Source organism: Sorex fumeus, unplaced genomic scaffold (assembly GCF_029834395.1).
Source record: "Sorex fumeus unplaced genomic scaffold, SorFum_2.1 ptg000013l, whole genome shotgun sequence".
Lineage (NCBI taxonomy): Eukaryota > Metazoa > Chordata > Mammalia > Eulipotyphla > Soricidae > Sorex > Sorex fumeus.
Genome location: NW_026606070.1, coordinates 13,097,500 through 13,112,634, shown reverse-complemented (window position 1 = coordinate 13,112,634; position 15,135 = coordinate 13,097,500). Strand labels below are relative to the sequence as shown.

General features: G+C 40.6%; 1 non-coding gene across 1 annotated transcript; it reads left to right on the top strand.

Annotated features, from left to right (window-relative positions):
* Positions 1-638: 638 nt before the first annotated feature.
* Positions 639-745, top strand: LOC130020864 (U6 spliceosomal RNA). The gene has a single exon (XR_008792059.1). It is a non-coding gene; the product is annotated as a U6 spliceosomal RNA (small nuclear RNA).
* The last annotated feature ends 14,390 nt before the right edge of the window (positions 746-15,135 follow it).

Sequence of the window (15,135 nt, the reverse complement as noted above, 5' to 3'; positions counted from 1 at the left end):
ACTTTATATCTGGGATGAAGTCTTCACTATCACGAAAAATGGAAAGGGACACAAACACATACACACAAAATAAAACATGGTCCCTTTTCTTCCCAAAGTCACAGATCTTCTAAGACCATGGAGGAGAGATTCCATATCATTTCTCAAAGACAAGAAAATCCCTAGACTTTTCCCACACACCCCTAGAATCAAGAAGAGAATTCTGGGGCCAAACAGTATAGCAGGTAAGGCAATTGCCTTGCATAGGTACTTAACCTAAGTTCAATTCCCAGCACCCTATTTGATCCCCCTGAAACTTATCAGGAGTGATCCGTGAGAACATCTTGATGTGGCCCAAAAACAAATAAACAAAAGAACAGAATTCAAGGCCAGAAAGATAGTACAGCAGGGAGGACATTTGCCTTGCATGGGACAGACCTGGGTTCAATCCCTGGTTTCCCTAGAGAGATTTCCCTGAACAGATTATCTTTTCTCAAATGTTGGAATCGAACTCGGGTCGGCCATGTTGGCCGCTTGTAAGGCGAATGCCCTACTGAGAGTATTCGATATGCCAAACACAGTAACAACAAAGTCTCCAATGGAGACGTTACTGGGCCCGCTCGAGCAAATCGACAATCAACGGGAAGGCCTTTACCTTTGTGCTCGCTTCGGCAGCACATATACTAAAATTGGAACGATACAGAGAAGATTAGCATGGCCCCTGCGCAAGGATGACACGCAAATTCGTGAAGCGTTCATATTTTGGGCTGGAGCGATAGCACAGTGGTAGGGCGTTCGCCTTACAAGCAGCCAACATGGCGGACCCGAGTTCGATTCCTCCGCCCCTCTCGGAGAGCCCGGCAAGCTACCGAGAGTATTCGATATGCCAAACACAGTAACAACAAAGTCTACAATGGAGATGTTACTGGGCCCGCTCGAGCAAATGTTGGAATGGGTGGGGGCAGGTCACGGCAAGAGGTTGCATGTTTCAGTTCTTCATTTTATAAACTGAACATTGGCGTAAACCAAAAGAAGGTGTCTCACTATGAAAATTCAGAATAAAGGACTAGGATACTCTTGATGCTTGATCTTTTCGGGGGGGGGGGGGGCAGGAGGGAGGGCTGTGTCACACTCAGTGATGCACAGGGGTTACTCCTGGCTCTGCACTGAGGAATTACTCCTGGCGGTGCTCAGGGGACCATATGGGATACTAGAAATGCTGGGTCGGTCACGTGCAAGGCAAATGCCCTACCCACTGTGCTATTGCTCCAGCCCCTTAATGCTTGATCTTGATATTCCTCTGCGCTCACACCAATGTCCTAAGATTGTATATCACCCAAGTTGGAATCTTTAAAATGGGGGGAAGGGGGGGAGCTTTTACTGCTCTCATCTTTTATTATGGGAAAGAAAAGAAAGACTAAAGATATAACATTTTATACAGTCCATGAGCTATTTATATTGTATAAAAATAATATAGCTATTTGTTATTTTATGATGGGCTTCATTCTGTTGATTGTATAAAGATTACATTCTTTCTACTCCTCAAGATGAGGATAATATTATTTCAAAACATTTAGGTAAAGGGAGAAACTTAGGTTGACTTCCTGCTAAATTTCTATTTTCTCTCATTGACCTTGAATTTACATTAGTCCTTTATTCTATGTGAAGACTCTATTAAAGGACTATTTTTTCTGTCCAAAGGTCAAGGGCCAGAATTGGAGATGTCACAGATGGGATTTACTCTGGACATAGACACTCTTCTCTATCACTCATACTCCTTCCCCCGGGAATAAAGTCCCCAAGGGAGGATTCTCTTGCATGGCTATTCTCTCTAAAGGCCTAAAATTGCATTCTTCTGAAAAGTAAGAAGGGATAGAAAAAAAATCAGAATAAACAGTACAAGGAGAGTTCACTTAATGTTTACCATTATAAAACACTAGAAATAATAATTTCTTTTTAAAACCAATGCACTTTTGATTATATATTATTGCTCATTTACTGTCTTGATTTAAGAAATATGAATGAGAGGCATCAAAAAAGAGACATAACTGTTTGCTTTTTCTTGTTTTGTCATGGGACCACATGTAGCTGTGCTCAAGTCTTACTCCTAATGGTGCTCAGGGAACCACATGTGGTACCTAGAATTGAACTGTCAATGGCATAGAAGGCAAGCATCTTTTCTGCTGTACTATCTCTTCTACAAACAGAGCCCTGATTTTTAAAGATAAAAACATCACACTCAGTAGCCCTCCATTTTGGGAGATCTCACCAGCCAGAGAAAGTGGGATTTGCTCTCTTTCAATCCTTTCCTCTCATTCATTTCAAACACTCGCAAGGGAAGATTTACAAGGTTGTGTATCTTTCATAAACAAATCCAGAGGGTTAAAAAATCCTAGTGTTCAGGGGCTGGAGCACTAGCACATCGGGTAGGGAGTTTGCCTTCCATGTGGCCAACCCGGGTTTGATTTCCAACATCCCATATGGTCCCCCGAGCACCACCAGCAGTAATTCCTGAGTGCATGGACCAGGAGTAAACCCTGTGCAATGGCGGGTATGACACAAAAAGTAAAATGTCCTAGTGTTCAGTTATAAGATAACTTAAGTCACAGGGATGTAATGTGCATGGTGATTATATTTAAGATACTGTTCCTTATATATTATAGTTATTGAGAGAGTTGATATTCAAAGTCCTCATCATATATAAAATAACATAATATGAGTCTGAAACTGAAGAGCAGTAGACACAAGGCCCAGGAATATTGCTCCATAGTTGGAAGACTGCCTTATGAGCTGGGGGAGAAGGCAGCTGGAATAGAGAAGGAATCACTAAGTCAATGATGGTTTGAAGGATCATTAGGGATGAGGGATGTGTGCTGAAAGTAGATAAAGGATCAAACGTGATAGCCTCTCAGTATCCATATTGCAAACCCTAATGCCTAAAAGTAGAGAGAGAGAGTATGGGGGAAATTATCTGCCATTGAGGCAGGGGAGGATTGGGAGGTAGTGGGGGGGTGAGGGATAATGGAGACAATGGTGGTGGAAAATGTGCACTGGTAGAGGGACGGGTGTTGAGTCATTGTATGACTGAAACTCAAACATGAAAACTTTGTAACTGTATCTCACAGGTGATTCAATTAAAAAAAAGTTCTCATCATAAGAGAAACTTAACTATGTGTCTTGAGAAAAGTCAACTATATTTTTGTTATAATTTTAAAATATATACAATGTTGTATACTTTAGAATCATTACTAAGTCATTTGCCAATGACTTCAATAAGAAAGGTAACAAAACAAAAAGAAACCCAGGATTAAAGTATAGTTTAAGAACGGTTCACTTCTTGGGGGCAGAGAGATAGTACAGCAGTAGGGTGCTTGTCTTGAATATGACCAACCCAGGTTCAATCCTTGTCATCCCATTTGATCCCCTAAGCACCACCAGGAGTAATTTCTGTGGTGCAGAGTGAGTAGTAACCCCAGAGCACTGCTAGATTTGTCTCCAAAACCAAAGCAAGCAAACAAAAAAGAATGGTTCATTTCTCATAGTTCCTTTTCTGTCTGAGGTCAATGATCATGACCCTCAAGACAAGGAAATGGAATGCTCCCTTCCCCACTGTGCACGGTCTTCACTAAAATCCATGAGAATGATACAAGATGATGGGGGGTGGCAAGGGAAAGAATGGCCGAAGTCCTCTTATTATCACACAAGCCTTTTACCATAATCTCTGATGAGCCCCATTCTTGATCTCTCCAATCACCTACTTTGTGCTCCTGACCATTTTCTGCTCTAAGTGTTATCACAAAAGCATCCATTGATTCTGGTCATTACCTGAGCTAGAGTCCAGTGTGACTACCTCAGACAAGCTCTATCCACCTCTGGGAAGAGTCCTTGAGGAAAGCAATTCTCCCTATATGACTGTGGTGGGAACTTACAGTTTGTAGCAAAGATGTAAATTGGAAATTTAAAGGAGTTTTCTTGGTATTTCCCAACAAGCCAAGTCAAAATGTTAAAATACTTATATAAAATTTTAATTGAAGTAACATGGATTTTCAAGAGTGTAGATATTTATGAATTGTTCCTACTTTGGGGATGTATATTACTATTCTGAACCTGCAACCAATGTCCCTGCATCATGACCACTGGGCCTCCTCTGCCCCTCCACCCATTTCCCATTCACCCATGCTTTAACCTTTGTTCTGTGATCAGAGTCTAAAGATTTGTTTTTATCAAATATTCCTCTTCTATTGATTGATTTCTTTATACACAATATATGTGTGATCATCTGGCATTTGTCTTTCTGATTCTGTTTCATATCACTTAGCATGACACACTGCAGTCCCATCCATGCTCTGGCAAAAGGGTTTCATCTTTTCTTATATCTGAGTAGTATTCCATGTGTATACAGATTATGTATAATTTGGCACTAACTTGTTTCCAAATCTTGGCTATCATTGAAGCTAAATAGCCCTGCAATGAACAAAGGTATGCATATATCTCTTCAAGTTAATTTTTCTGTTGTTGTTCTTCAAATAAATATCCAGTGAAAGCTATAGCCTAGTAGAAGCTAGGCTATAAAGTAGATCTATTTTTAACTTTTTTGAGAAACCTCCATACTGTTTTCTATAGAGACCGAACCAATTTATATTCCCACCACCAATAAATAAGGGTTACTTTTTTCTCTGGACACACTCTGGACAGCACTTCTTTTCTCTGATATTTTTTATAAAGGTCATTCTCCTAGATGTGAGGCGATTTCTCATTGTTGTTTTGGTTGGCATTTTGCTGATAAGTGATCTGAACATTTTTTTCATGTGCCTGTTGGCCACCTGTGTCTTCCTTGGTAAAATGTCTTCTTCCCATTGTTTGATAGCGTTTGTTTTTGTGGCTGTTGAATTTCCTTAGTTCCTGTTATAAATTGGATACCAGTCTCTTGTCAAGTGTATGCTATATAAAGATTTTCTCAATTTTGCTTGAATGTCTTTTTGCTTTAATGACAGTTTCTTTCACTGTGTAGAACCTTTTTGGGTTTGATCTAATTTTTTGTTTGTTTGTTTATTTATTTATTTATTGCGTTCCCTTGCCGATGCCATCAAATCCCCAGGCACCATTAAAGTCAGGATGTTTTCACATATTTTCTTTAATGTATGTTATGATTTGGCATCTAACAGCCAAGTCTTTATTTCATTGTAAGTAATTTTTTTGTGTGAGATAGGAATACAATTTTACTTTTTTATATGTGGTTATTCAGTTTTATCAATGCAATCTGTTAAAGAAATTTTTCTTCCTCCACTGTAAGTTCTTGGCTCTGTTACAAAACATTAACTGTCTAAACATGTAAGGGTTTGAACTGGAGAGATAGTATAAAGGTTAAGGCACTTGACTTGCACTCAGCTAACCCCAATTTAATCAATCCCAGCAATGCATACGGTCACTGAGCACCACTAGAAGTAATCCCTAAGCACAGAGCCAGGAATAGCCCTTGCACACAAACAGGTGTTGCCCACAAAACAACCAAACAAAATAATAACTATGCAAGAATTTTATTTCTGTGTTCACAATTCTACTTCATTGATCTGTTGTCTGCTTCATTTTTTTAATTTGATGTCTGCTTCATTAAAAAAGATAAGCAGTGCTAGATGCAAACTTTTATTTATAATGGCCTACAAATGTATTCATATATAAAGTGAAGGAAGAGATCTGAATAAGGAACAATTTGAATAACAATTGAAGACAGATTCAAATATACCCCCCGCAAAAAAAAGTCATTTTGACTTTATGCCAAGTCCAGCTGCCCCATGATTTACGTGAGCTTTGTTAAAATGGTCACATAAAAAAATACATTACCTTTTTAGAGTTAAGAGATTGGAAGTATTAATATAATTTCATTGCACATTCCCTTCCATAATCTTGGAGGAAAATAGTTTCCTGGACAATTCCAGTAAGGAAAAGTCCCACTTATCAGCACTAAATATAGGTGCTTAAGCCCTAAAAACAAGTCAGAGAGCAAGTAGGGGTCAAGAAAGAATATAAAATCCATCAAACAGCCACAAAAAATGTAGCTGGGGAATATTTCATTATGCAAAGATATAAGGACTATTTCAAACATTGTGAATGGTTCTTCTTACAGAATGTTTGGTAGACACTTAAGTAAAACTATTACACATTAGTCTCTCTAGGATTTCAGTCCTCCAACTCCCTGACACTCTAGATAATTCAGAGTGGTCCCTGGTGCAAAGTTCTTTCTGACACTGGATGCAAAGATTCTTCCTGCTCCAGGCTGGGCTCTGACAGGCTCTGCAGAATCTCAGGTGCAGATATCAGGGATATTTCATGATCAACACACTGGAACATTTCAGTTTAAAGTGCAAGATTATTCCACAAATCATAAAAAGCTGTGTTTTCATATTAAACTGAAAAGTACACATCACAGTTGAAATATGTGAGAGTGTAAAGAAAATAGTGCAAAAACAAGATTTTTCCAAAACAAAACTTATCTAGACTGAGAAGCTAACACGACTCCGTTGCACTTAAAGGGAGTCATGTTAGCTTTTTTTTCTAGAAAAAAGATCAATGATATATAAGTATCTTTTATCCCACTTACACCCTAACCCCACACACAGAAGTAGCAACAATTCTTGTTTTGCTGATTTTATGAAAACAAATAATGTCATTCTTCAGAATTACTGATTCTAACATATTCTTTGTCTTATGTTTGGAGCTGTGGTCCTGGTGCTTCCTCCGAAGAAAAGACCCTCAAACTCTCCTAGCGAAATCAAAGGGTCCATACACTCTGAGTTCAAAAAGTGTGGTCACTCCCTATGTGCATTCAGTGGTCATGCACCACCTCCCCACCCCAGCCAGCGTCATTGACGGACACATGAAGGAAGGAATAGAGCGTCCAGGGTGGTTGGTGATCAGCGGCCATTTATTCCAATCTCCATCCCTGTACAAACTCACACTCCTCTCATCCCAGTCTCACACTGCCCCCATTCCAGTCTCCTACAGTCTTCATTCCACTCTCCCAGCCTTATTTAAGAGAAAAACACCAAGGGTTGGGAGTAGCAATTACACATAGGTGAGGTAGCACAATCAACATATGCAAAGCCCTTCCTTCCAGGGAAGCTCCTCCTAAGACAAAATCTCATCCTGCTAGGAGACTGGCCCAAGGATGGAATCCCGTCTAAGATGTATTACTTTTTCCCTTTTTTTAGCTAGTATTCATTTAAACTGTCCACTGTCCACTGTCCTCCCGTTGTTCATCTATTTGCTCTGGCGGGCCCAGTAACGTCTCCATTGGAGACTTTGTTGTTACTGTGTTTGGCATATCGAATACATCACCTGGGTAGCTTGCCAGGCTCTGCCGTGCGGGCGAGATACTCTCGGTAGCTTGCTGAGCTCTCCGAGAGGGGCGGAGGAATCGAACTCGGGTTGGCCATGTTGGCTGCGTGCAAGGCAAACACCCTACCCACTGTGCTATTGCTCCAGCCATTTAAACAATCATCTTAAACTTACTTTTTAATAATATTTCTAGTCATTTTGTATAGACAAAATAAGAAATACATACATATTAAGATTAAAGGGTGACTCTCCTGGGGACATCTCGCTGTGTATCCCAGACTATAGTCCTCAGACCAGGTTTATCCTAGCTAACCTCAGCAGGTACTTATCCAGTTACTTCTTTTTGGGTCAGGACAGAGTTTGTGACCATACTCTAACTTAGTATAAGTTTTATGGTGCTTGATCTGTCCCTCTTTGATGCCAGGGTAGCTTACAGCTTGTCCCCTTTCAATGCCTGGGTAGCTTACGGCTTGACCTGGGTCCATCCAAGTCCCTCTTCGAAATCCTCCTTTTGGGGTGCTAAGAACTAAGGGCAACCAAGACTTGGGTCGAATAAATATAACCAATTCTCAGGAGTAAATATTATTCAGTCGATTAACTCTCAAGTTACAAGAGCATAGCATCAATCTTCCTGTGTCTATACAAATAGGACATCACTCTAAAGTAAACTGCAAAGGACATAAGGGAAAGAAAAGCAATATTTCACTTATAAATACAAAAACCAGAGACCTCTGAAGAAACTGACTTTTTAAGTCACAGGTTCTGATTAGGGGAAATGAGTGATTAATAGGGGAAGCAGAGCACAAAGGAGAAGTTAAAGATGAATGGGAGTGCCTCAGGAGCATTGTGATGGGTGTTACTCAATAAACCTAAGCTCCTTGGAGAAAGGACGGAGGAAACAGGAAGAACCAGTGTTATCCAACAATATACTAGGCAAAGGGGAAAATTGATAGAGCTCTTTGGTGCCAACAAGTCTGTTCTTTCTTCAATAAAATTCTCGAAGCCCCCTTCCTTCTCTTGCCACAAACTCTGCTGTCCTCTGAATCAGTTTTTCCCAGCATCTCTATGGCCCTAGAGGGTGTATGAAATCTCTAGCTCCTGTCGAGATCCTTAGAAGGAAGGTGAACGATAAATATCCCACTAGAAATGGGGAAATGTTGGGGATACTTATTTCTTTACCACAGGTCTGGGACAATCACACACTTTCTTCTTTTCTATGGGACAGAGTTAATCAGACAGCACAGGACAGAAGATGTGCCTCCCTCAAATGGATGGCCTGGTGGAGTGTGTGGTGCTGGATTATTTTATCTATGAAACCCTAACTGTCTTGCAAACTATAGTTCCTTTAAAAAAAAGATTGAAAAGCATAACATGACACTTGCTATAACAATTCCTCTGAACCCTGCACCAGACTGTTTCACTCGGGAAACCCCAGAGGGGAGGGGGGGGTGAAACCCCTCCCTGCCCCAAGGAACCCAGTCCCAGCAGCCTAAAACCTCCAGAACTCAACTGCCACCATGCTCATAGCCACTCTCCACACTCTCATCCAAGCCTCACCCATATGTGAACCTAGTCCTGGACTGTGCAGCCGTGAATACCTCACACCAACCACACTCCTAGAGTAGCGCACCACATTTGATGGGGTTTAAAGTAGGAGGAAACCAATCTTAGAGAGAAATATGTGTGTGTGTATATATATACCTGTATTATGTGTACACATGTACACACACACACACACACACATACACAAAGCTCAACCTTTAACATGTTAGTGATCTTTTATAGAAGGGTTTAATGAGCCCTGGGTGAAGTATAACAACCTTCACACTCTTTCCTCTAAGAAAACTTTTTTTTGGTAGCATTTTCAGCAGTTTTTCATAACAAACAAAACAAAACAAATTATTTCGGTACTGCTTTGGAGCAGGGGTTGGTTCAGGATGGAAACATCTGAAGTATGGTGGTGGGAAGGTATAATGGTGGTGGGATTGGTGTTAGAATATTAAATATAATCAAATGTTGTGAACAACTTTATAAAATAAAAAATGAATGCACTATAGCACTGTGCCCCTGTTGTTCATCAATTTGCTCAAGTGGGCACCAGTAATGTATCCATTGTGAGACTTCTTATTACTGTGTTTGACATATCAAATATGTCAGGGGTAGCTTGCCAGGCTTTGCCGTGTAGGCGGGATACTCTTGATAGCTTGCTGGGCTCTCCCAGAGGGGCAGAGGAATCGAACCTGGGTCTGCCATGTGCAAGGCAAACACCCTACCTGCTGTGTTATCACTCCAGCCCAGACAAAAGTTACTAATTACCTCATTTAACATGACAAAACTACTCTGCAGTATCATTTCAAAAGCATTCCATCAGTTCTATACAAAAAAACTTTAAGGATGCTCACAATTAAAGTTCTTACAACATATGTTCACTGGGCAAAAGTTCACTTCACATTAGAAATTAACCAGGAGACATCTTTAAAATTCTGATTTCCAGGAAAATATAAATACAAAAAGATTAAAGCACTCATAGATTACCATGAAACACAAAGGATTTCACACTTGTGTACAAAGTTCTCTGAAGGTCAGGACTAGGTTGTTACCTGGTGACAAAGCTTTGCATGAAACAAAGTTGTCATAATAATAGCATGCGTTTTTACATACTGGACAGATTGATTAACAATAGTCAGTAAAAATTCCCACATTTTCCATGAAATTCTCTATTCTTATCTCAAACTTTTACCAAGGTGCAATGCTATGGTTTCAGAGTATCAGGCTGACATCTGAGATTAATTCATTCTTACAAAAAGTTGTAATGAAAAAAATTAATAAATAAATAAGAAAAGAAAGAGACAAAAAAGGAAAACTGTGACTCCATCTATAATAAGGGCCTTTAAAGAGCCATTAAGGTAAAATAGGGTCACATGAGTAAGCCCTAATCCACTCTGACTGGAGTTTTTACAGGAGGGAGAGGTAGACAAACAGGAACACCCACAGGAGAATCCATGGGAAGAGTAAGGAGAAGTGGTCTTCTATAACTCTAGGACAGAAGCTTCAGGATGATTCCTAAACCCTGGAAAACTGTGAGAAAGTTGCATGGCAGCCCAAAGAGAGAAACGCAGCCCTTGAAAGACAAAACACTTTGACTTCTTTCTGTTCCTATACAGCCTCTGTGATTTACCACACTAGGTTTTCCTGTAACTTGTCTGGCTATGACTCAGGGGAAATATATTACATAAATCCAGACATCCTAGGGAAAATAGAGGTTTTCTTTCACCCCAGTCACTGCCTTTTGTCTCTTCTGCATTTGTAGTGGAGAACTGACAGAGTGAAGAGAAAATTTATGTTAATATTTAAAAAAAATGTGAATTACAATCTGAGAGAGAATTACCAAACTAGTTGGAGCATGGATGCAGATACAGGGCAGAAAACTCAGCATTCAGAGCAGAGGTAGAGAAAATAAGTAATCTCAGAATCTTAGAACCTAGGAGAGAACTATATTAATAACAAGAACCAAAATCACATTACTATTTTAATTATATATATTTTCCTCTCTGTGACCCACACTGAGAACAGACTGGAATTCAACGGAGCCTAGAAAATATTCCCACAATCTATTAAAAAAAAGATGAGAAATAATCAAGTGCTTTAGTTAAAAGAAGCCATTTGGACTCATGAAGAATTCTCATTTTGCCTTTGCACTCATATACCAATATTAGCCCTTTCAATTTCTCTGCAGGAAGCACAATTAAGAAACTCAATTTCTGTCCATAGATTAGAGGTCAGAGGTGTTTATATCTTAAGACAGTTATCACCCCTCATTCAGGAGGCCCTAAGAGAAGATGATCTTCCAACAGCCTTCTGGACAATTTGCAAATTGAGATGCAAATTAAGTAGTTCAAAATGAACTGAATGTTTATTTTAACTGCAAAAATATTTAAATGATAACTTTTCTGAAAACATGGTTCAGAAAAAGGTCTTCTGGACTAAATCTCATGAATTTACTCTCAATTGAAGTTGAATAGGAAAAACTGCAGTTTTTTGAAGCCTGGGTTCAACAGGATAGCTGAGGATAATTCCTTCACGATCAGTTGGGGACATAGGAATGACATAATTATTAGCCTTTTAATACACATGTTCCCCGCCCCACTCACGTTTTCATACTTATTTTTCCAGCTGGCCTGACCTCTCTATAACTCCATTTTCTTCCCTTGTGGATGAGAGGTCACTTTTTCAAGAGGCAGTTGAGAGACTGATCATTCTCTTCCCACATGGCTCAAGCCCATGGGATGCTGTCCCCCATCTTTCTCCTCAGTCTGATAAATGAGCCATGCCTCATTCCACTCTCGGTGTTCCCGGGAAAATACAGAATTTCATCCCCCTTTCTGCTCTGCACAGAGTCTTTGGCCCTGAAGTCTCTGCTCTCCGGAATGGGCAGCTGATGCTCTGACATATATCAGACAAGGACATATACCAGAATAGATCAAGAATGTGTCTCTATGATATATTATAGGATACTATCAATAATAATTTCAGGATAAATCAAGCTTGAGTCCCTGAGTGGACCAAGGGGAGAACACAGTACAAAACATTTATGTGAGGCAGCTCAGATAGAGAAGGGACCACAAAGTAAAGGGTGCTAGGAGGGTCTGCTCAGGATGAGAGATGTGTGCTGAAAGTAGACTATAGACTGAACATGAAAGCCACTCAATACCTTTGTTGCAAACCACAACACCCAAAGAGAGAGAGAGAGAGAGAGAGAGAGAGAGAGCGCAAAAGGGAATGCCCTGCCATAGAGGTGGGGTGGGGTGTAGGGGACAGGGTGGGGATAGTGGGAGGGGTACTGGGATCATTGGTGGTAGAAAATGGACACTGGTGGAGGGATGGGTTCTCAATCATTGTATGACTGAAATGCAAGCATGAAAGTTTGTAAGTCTGTAACTGTACCTCACGGTGATTCACTAATAAAAATTTTTTTAAAAAATGTATGTAAATGAAACAGAAAGGTGTGTGTGTTGCTGGGGACTGGGAGGGGGATGGTGACTGGAAATACTGGGCTGAGGGTGACCAAGTGTACAGGACTATTCCCGTCTCTTTTCCGACCACAGGACTTCGGAAAGTTGACCCAGCACTACTGAAACACCATGGAAAAGCTGGCAGCAGGATAGTGAGTTCCTTGGATTCGGGAAATGTGAGGAGTTTTCAGTGAGAACTCAGGCAGGATAAATGTGATTGTCAAATGTTAAAGTTCTCATGCGTCCTTTTCTCCCGTACTTCTCAGTTTTTTACCCTATGTTTGAAACTCAGCTCCTTTTTCTCTCAGAGGAGCTGAGTGCTAGGGTTTGAAAGCAGTAAGGTACCAAAAGACAGTTCCGCTTTTGTTTTCCAAAACCTAAGTCTTTTTTTTTTTGCTCGAGCGGGCCCAGTAACGTCTCCATTGGAGACTTTGTTGTTACTGTGTCTGGCATATCGAATACTCTCGGTAGCTTGCCGGGCTCTCCGAGAGGGGCGGAGGAATCGAACTCGGGTCGGCCATGTTGGCCTCTTGTAAGGCGAACGCCCTACCCGCTGTGCTATCGCTCCAGCCCAAGTCTTTTTTTTTTAATAAATAATATTTCATTGATGTTGGCCTGGAGCGATAGCATAATGGGTAGGGCATTTGCCCTGCACGTGGCCGACCAGGGTTCGATTCCTCCCTCCCTCTCGGAGAACCCAGCAAGTTACCAAGAGTATCTCGCCAGCACGGCAGAGCCTGGCAAGCTCCCTGTGGCTTATTCAATATGCCAAAAACAGTAACAACAAGTCTCACAATGGAGACATTACTGATGCCCGCTCAAGCAAATGGATGAGCAACAGGAGGAAAGTGCTACAGTGCTACAGTACTTGGGACCAGCCCCTTCTCATAAAATACATTTATCTTCTTGCTGAACTGTTTTTACTTGCACAGTAATCTAGGCCCCACAAACCGAGAACTCTGAGTCTTGCTTTGATCACTATTCATTATTCTGAGTTATGCTTCAAAACCTAAGTCTTTAGGATATGGGCATTTGTGAGAATAGTAGAAGTTTGAAGAAACATAAAGGGAGAAGGATTTTTTTCTCACATTTAAAGGAGAGATTCCCAAGTTGGGGAAGAAAAACTACAGGGGTGAGATGGGGGTGTTCTAAGAAGGAGTCCCTTCTTCCAAATAAACTGAGAAGGCCAGAATTGAAATATGGGGTATCTAAATACACAGAGTGTGTCACGGACATGATGTTGCAGTCCTGGGAGGTGAAAAATCACAGAACTGATCATGTATGATTTTCCTTTATATATAGACTTACAAGTTAAACTTTCAGAGTTTCATTCACCCTGGAAGAAAATACAAGTTTCCTGGATCAGAGGCAAAGGATGTTGTTACTTCCAGCTTAGCAAGCCCTGTGATCTTTATGTCCATCTGCATTGTTGTATCTTGTTCCTCAAGGCCCCCGGGGTTCCGTGGATTCTGAACTTCAGGTGGGGTTGCTGAAGAGTTCAAATTCTAAGAAACCTCTGAAAGAGGCAACAAGAAAACTTACCAGACCTTTATCCTGGAGGATGACATTATCTTCATTATAGTGGGGAGCAAACAAGTATCTCTGACCCCCTGGGAGTCAAGGTCTCAGTCTTCCAAGTCGGCTTGCATACCTGAAAATATCATACAGGCCAGAAGCTGTCAGAGTCTTTGCTTGTACAGGGGAAGCAAAAGCATGACTGGCAGAAAACTATCCCAGTACCAAAAAAAGACCGAAACAGCAAATGCCTCTGCTGTGACCTGTAGGGTCTGGTGATGAAGGACCGAAGAGTCCCCACTCCCATCACCTTTGCCTTCTATATAATGCATAGCTCAGAAAAGAGCAGCGTGTGCTAGACAAAAAGTAGGAAGATTAAGGCCAAGTGAATACTGAGCAGTGGGATATAATCTCTCTCTTCTGTTCAGCTACCACAGTGCCAGGCTAAGCCCCAGGCAGGACATTTAATGGTGACTTTGAAAAAACGGACAATTCTAACAGCAAAGACCTTCAGAAATTGCCCTTTGATAAATTGACATCCTCCCCCAAGAAATGACTAGATTCCTGCCCAAGAGCCTTACCATGAGTGGCAGCCCCACCCCCACCCCAGAGCCTTTGTATCAGTTCCACTGACTCAATTTTAAATATGAATGGCCAGTCAGGACTCACCACACCTGAGGAAAGTCTAGTTTTAATAGTAAAGGGGAGAAAATAAAAATAATGGCACAGGAACTTAGGGAAAATAAAGGCAGTGGGCAATAGAATGAGCTTTATTTTTAAAATCTAATATAATTTCGGTTCTGCTTTAGGGCAGGGATTGGGATTCGGGATGGAAACATTCGAAATATGGTGGTGGGAAGGTGTAGTGGTTGTAGGACTGGTGTTGGAATATTAAATATAATCAAATATTGTGAACTGCTTTATAAAATAAAAAAATTATGTTAAAAATCTAAATAAGAGTTCCACTACCAAACTTTGTACATCAATAATACCATAAACGTTAACACTACTATAACCATGTTACTGGTGCCCTCTAGAGCAAATCAAACAATGGAAGGACAGTCCTACAATCATGTCAGCTAAGAATAAAAATTCATCTTAATCATGCAATAACTTTTTCTATTAAAATTAAATTAAGTTGTAAGGAGAGTTACAAAACCCGTGATGTGTGGCTCCACAGTTGAGTACCTACCTAACATTTATGTGTGGGACTTTGCAAGTAACAATTGGGAGACCACTGCGACATGTATGAAGCTTTGCATTAAACCCCAACACTGTAAAAAAAAGAATCATA